At 36.3% G+C, this 6,111-nt stretch overlaps 1 long non-coding RNA gene across 1 annotated transcript; it reads right to left on the reverse strand.

Moving 5' to 3' along the window:
* Positions 1 to 3,618: 3,618 nt before the first annotated feature.
* LOC104119725 (uncharacterized) lies at positions 3,619 to 5,908 on the reverse strand. The gene is made up of 2 exons (XR_691523.4): positions 4,364 to 5,908; positions 3,619 to 4,248 (listed from the first exon to the last, which is right to left on the reverse strand). It is a non-coding gene; the product is annotated as an uncharacterized lncRNA (long non-coding RNA).
* Between the last annotated feature and the right edge of the window lie 203 nt (positions 5,909 to 6,111).

The following is a 6,111-nucleotide window of genomic DNA, read 5'->3' on the forward strand; positions in this document are numbered from 1 at the left end:
GAGAGAACAAAGCATATATTGATATAGGCTGTTACTTTGTGAGGGAAAGAATACTACAAGGAATGGCTAAGATTGATCATGTGTCAACTAAAGAAAAACTTACAGATATTCTTACAAAAAATTTGGCAAAGACACAACATAATCATTTACTTCATAGACTAGGGGTGAAAACAAAAATATTTAACCAACAGCTTGAGCAAGAATGTTGACTATGGTTAAGCTTAACAAGCTGATGTAACCATAGTTAAGTTAAATGTATAGCTAGTTACAAGTTAGTTATCACTATAGAAGAAGAGTATAAATACTCATTGTACAAATATTTTGAGGGCGCGATTCATTTTACACCACTTCAACAGAATTAGTTCTCTAAGTGCTCTCTCTTCCTCTCTTAGATTTCTCTCCAAGTCGTTTGTGCCTTAGCTATAATTGTTATTTCCATGGCTGCTAATATGGTATTAGATCTATCGATCCCGATTTAAACCACCTTTCAGCTCACATTTCTTCATCTTGGTTGATGCACTTCAATATACTTGTGTTGAAGTATCTTAGAGTGTCCTGGATCGAAGCTAGGGTTTGAGAATTATGTGGTAATTTTCTGCTATTACAATAGAGATCGGAGATGAATCAACCTCTACAGAAGGTCAAAATATTTGCCCAAGCTTTTTGACGACCTTTCCGACCTCTGGCACATGCAAGTTCGCCACTACACTACAACCTTTCCCATAATTGATAACAATCACCCTCTGTTTTTTCAACCAATCGACACTCCAGGTAGTTCTCTGATCTCTCTTTAGTTAATTAGATTTGACAACTATTCTTTGAGGAGTCATGCTATGAGAGTTGGTCTACTAGGTAAGAGCAAGTTATGATTTGTTGATCCCTGAGTTTAGGTTTGAACCTTCACTTTATGACTAATGGGTGAAGGTGAATGTTGTGGTGTTATCATGGATTATGAATGCCGTAAGGTTTGAGCTACTCAGTAGTGTCTTATATGCCTCTGATTCACACAAGGTGTGAGAGGATTTGAAAGAGAAATTTTATAAGGTTAATGGATCCAAAGTTTTGTACCTCAATAGTGTGATTCATACTCCCATACAAGGTACCATGATAGTGACTGATTATTTTTTAAAATTGAAGGACCTTTGAGATGAGTTTGATGCACTCATGCCATGTCTTGGTTGCCCCTGCCCAAAATTTAAGAAGTATGCTCAACACTTTAAGTATCACAGACTACTGTAATTTTTCATGAGTTTAAATGAGTCATACTTACAATCCAGAAGTCGAATCATGATGTTGTCTCCTATTTTAAGTATCAATAAAGCATACTCCTTGCTTGATGATCAGGAAAGTTAAAAGAGTCTAGAAAATTTTACACTGGTAGTGTAGGTTACTGAGGCATTGTACATCACTGCACTTTATAGCAATAGAGACTATTAGAGTACATGGAACCAATTCAATGAAGGAGGAAACTTCAAGCAAAAGAAGAATCAAGTTCAATGTGAATATTGTAACTACAAAGGTCATACCAAGAAAAATTATTATAAGTGGATTGGCTACCCTTTTGACTTCAAGTCTAAGAAGAAATGAGTAAATCTTGGTCTATCTATATGGTAATCATGCTATTGGTCGAGGTTTTCAAGCAGGAGAAGGTTGCAATATAATATGAAACTGTCAGGAACTATTTGAAACTCCATAAGATAGAGGAGGATTTGGTGTTCCACAGAGTAGAGGAGGATATCTAGTCTTGCCTCATCCTCAGCGAGCATCTGCCTAAGTACATGTTCCTTTCTTTACTCTGGAGCAGTATCAGCAGATTGTACATATGCTCAACAAAGGATAAGGAGGGACCATCTAGCAAAGCTAGATATGCAGGTACTTTAATAACTTTACTGTCCAATTATGTCAATCGCAACTAGATAGTAGATATTGGGGCATCAAATCATAGGACCTCACATGTAGAGATGCTAAAAAGGTATCAGTTGATTCCAGAGTCACAAAAAAGCAAAGTTCACTTACCAATAGGAAATATTGTATTAGTATCACATAAGAGAAACTCTTCTATGTTTAAAGATCGGGGCATCAGTAATGTGTTGCACATACCTGATTTTAAGTACAATCTCTTATCTATTTCTCAAATCGCCAAGGAGTTACACTGCTTCGTCACATTCTTTCATGATTTATGCGTATTTTAGGCCCTCTAAATTGGTTCGCTGAGGGTGATTGGTAAGGAGGATCATGGACTCTACTTGCTACAAGGAAGCTCACTCCTGAAGTCACAATCAAAGTCAGTAGTACAAAATAAGTGTGTGCACACAACTAGTCTTAGTTCTAATTCTATTGTGCACACACAGCTAGTCTTAGTTCTAATTCTACTCATTTGTGTCATTTGAGGTTAGGTCATGCACATCTTGATGTAATTAAGAAGTATGAGTCACTTAGATTCTTGAAGAATGTAGTTCCACATCACTGTACTGTTCTTCCATTAGGAAAGCAAGCAACTACCTTTTCAGCCGAATATTATACTCTCTAAGTCTGCTTTTGATTTGCTACACTGTGATATTTGGGGATCTTATAGAGTTCCTACCTATGATGGAAAGAAGTGCTTTGTTACAGTTGTAGATGACTATATCAGATACACTTGAGTATTTTTGATTAACTCTAAATCTGATAATATAGTTGTTCTGAAAGACTTCTTGACTAGAATACAATTTTTTTTACTACTGTTAAAACTCTCATAACATACAATGGCAGTGAATTTTACTGTAGTGAGTTTCAGCCGATATTGTCTAGTCCCTGCATTGCACATCAAACTTTCTGTGTCTATACTCCACAACATAATAGAATAGTTGAAAGGAAGCATAGGATAATTTTGGAAATGGTCACGTCTCTTAGGTTTCAAGCTGCAGTCCCTCTGAGATTTTGGGGTGACTGTGTCCATAATGCAGCCTATCTTATTAATAGATTGTCTTCCAGAGTTTGACGAGCGCAAATCATAATACGAAATTGATGTTCGCTAGACAAAGATAGTATAGTTAATTATCGTCTCTACGATGATTGGATTTAAATAATGTTCAAGTAATATTTGACTTAAATACTATTCAGGATGATTAACACTTTGGTTGGAATGATTATGAACTACAACTAACTATTAAAAGTAAAGCTAAGAACTAGAGACCACCAGAATTGGGTTGTTATTAATGTGAGAAATAAGGGTCATGACATGATAAGTGCGAGATTGTAATTCTGGAATTGACATTGTTAAATTTCACTCTTAATATTCTATTGATTCTCTCGAATTCAACAGGTTATTATCCTATTATTTTGATTCAGGTTCCTCTCTCGATTAAACCTAAACCGTTCAAATAAGCTAATATGAAGTGTTGTGAAACTTGCAAGAATCTGTAAATAAGAATGGTCTAAGAGAAACTTCTCTCGAATATTTCTCAATCTTAATTCAAAAGGAAGATCACAAAACTCTTTCAATTACTTTAAAGAAGTACCATAATGAATTAAGGCATCTATTGCAATAATATTCAGTATTATGCCGCTCTTCTGATTAAACACAGTAATGAATATAAACTCAACTAGCGTTAAAGCTCTTTTAATAAACTCAAGCAATCAAATAATGATCAAATCCATAGATAATAATCGAGTCACAAAATCATGTCAACCCCTAATAGAAACTACTCCATAATCATGGAGGAGGTAATCACAAATAGAATTAAAGAGTAAGAAAATATCAATCCAACGTTACAATCCAAGCTCTCATATTGAATTGATGGAAATATGATAAAATCGCGTGTCGTGTAGCCTCCAATGCTCTCCAAAAGCTTCCAAGGTCAAAAGCCCTCTAAAAATTGCGTTGTTGGTGTATTTATACCATGTAGGAACAAGACTCGACAAAACTACCCTTTTCTAGCCGAAGTGGAAAATTACTCTAAGGAAATTACATAGGCGCAGTGCCCGGGGCGGCGTACCATGCACCGCATTAGTGAAAAAGTTCATAGAGTTGATTTTGTTTTCACTCTGTAAGAATTTTGCACTAGCAACCCATGCCCCGCGGCGCATGGCACGGCGCGATAGTGCATTTTTTCTAGAGTAATCTTTTTTCTCACTTTTTGACTTCCATACTTGGTCCTCGACCCCTGAACATGATCCCGACTTAATTTCTTGGGCTTCTACTCAGACTTCAAAGCTTCAAGTCATCCATTTTATCTTCAATCTTGTTTCTCCACTCGAAATCACATCCTACACAGTATAACATACGTAATAAGTATAAAGTACTAATAATTAGGGTTAAATCCAATCAAAGTGTAGTAACTAGAGTACAAATTATAGTTAAAAACATTGGCTCCTAGCCTACCATTAGAGTTCTACATGACAAGTCTCCTTTTGAGATGCTTCATTTGCAATCTCCTTCTCTTTCACATCTTAGAGTGTTTGGATATCCAAAAGAGCATAAGTTTGCTTCCAGAACCATTCAAGTAGTATTGATTGGATATTCTCCCTCTCAAAAGGGATAGAAGCTATATGTTTTGCATACAAATTCCTTCTTTGTACGTAGGAATGTGGTGTTTCAGGAATATTTATTTCCTTTCAAGAACATGAAGGATGCATGCAATCCTATATTTCATGTTCTTGACTTAGTATCACTAGGTGAGTGTCGCTTAACTGATCTAAATGTTACACCATCCAGTGGTACTACAAGGGTCTCTGGTCCTTCACTTCATTTATCTGATATTGAAGGTCAATTGGAGACTCAACCTTCTGCAACTATGGCACTAACTGTAGAAAATCTAGGCCTTGATGAACATTTACCTGAACCACCTCCTGATCAGTCTCTAAGAAGATAAAGTAGACAGGGGAGACCCCCATCTCTAGATGCAAGATTATGTGACCACTTCTAAGAAAAAAATGTGTGACACTATCTAATTTCCTCATATGCCACCTATGATAATGTCAAACCTCCTTATAGAGATACAGTGTCAGCTTACTCAGCTGCTACTAAACCTAGGAACTTTACAAAAGTAGTGGTGTATCCCAAGTGGGTAGAAGAAATATAGCTTGAAATTAATGCCTTGGAAGCAAATCATACATGGAGCATAGTGAATCTACCTCCTGGTAAGACCCCTATTAGGTGTAAGTGGATTTTAAAATCAAATATAAGGCCTCAAGGGAAATAGAGAGGTACAAGGCTAGGTTGGTTGCTAAGGGTTATATAGTCAATAGGAGGAACTTGACTACACAAAAGTCTTTTTACATGTGGCCAATGGTGACAGTTAGATCTATTGTGGCCCTTGTTACTTTTAGGAGTTGGGTGATCTATCAAATGGATGTTCATAATAAATTTCTAAATGGGAATCTTCTAGAGGAGGTATATATGCATATTCCTCAAGGTTTTGCTAGACACGAGGAGAGTATGAAGGTCTGCAAACTACATAAATCTTTATATGGTCTTAAGCAATCATCCAGACAATGGAACAAGAAGCTGACAGAAGCCCTGTCACAAATAGGGTTTTAACAAAGTCATTTTGATTATTCTTTATTAACCTAGAAGACTTATTGTGATCTAACAGTGGTTCTAGTCTATGTTGATGACCTGCTAATCATATTTTGATATATCAGAGAAGAGATGAATTACAGACCAAGTTTAAAATGAAAGACTCGAGAGAATTGAATTTTTCCCTAGACATTGAATTTGCAAGGTCAAAGGAGGGCATTGTGATATGCCAAATGGAGTATACGCTAGAACTTATAGGTGCGTCACAGCTAGGAGGATCAAAATCAATTGGTACTCCTTTAGAGTTAAGTAAGAAACTAACTTCTCAGGAGTATGACAAACATGTACAAAGTAATTCTAAAGATGAAGTGCTCAAGGACACAGGATTTTATCAGAGACTAGTTCAAAGGATTCTATACCTTACTATGAGTACACTTGACTTGGATTTTGCAGTTCAGGTACTAAGTTAGTATATGCACATAACAAAGATCTCCCATATGGAGAGATGCTCTTAGAGTAGTGAAGTATATAAAAGAGGCACCTGGTCTAGAGTTGTTTATGCCTGCACAGAACTCCAATCAACTACTGGCCTATTATGACTCAGACTGGGT

The sequence above is a fragment of the Nicotiana tomentosiformis genome, chromosome 5 (assembly GCF_000390325.3).
Source record: "Nicotiana tomentosiformis chromosome 5, ASM39032v3, whole genome shotgun sequence".
NCBI lineage: Eukaryota > Viridiplantae > Streptophyta > Magnoliopsida > Solanales > Solanaceae > Nicotiana > Nicotiana tomentosiformis.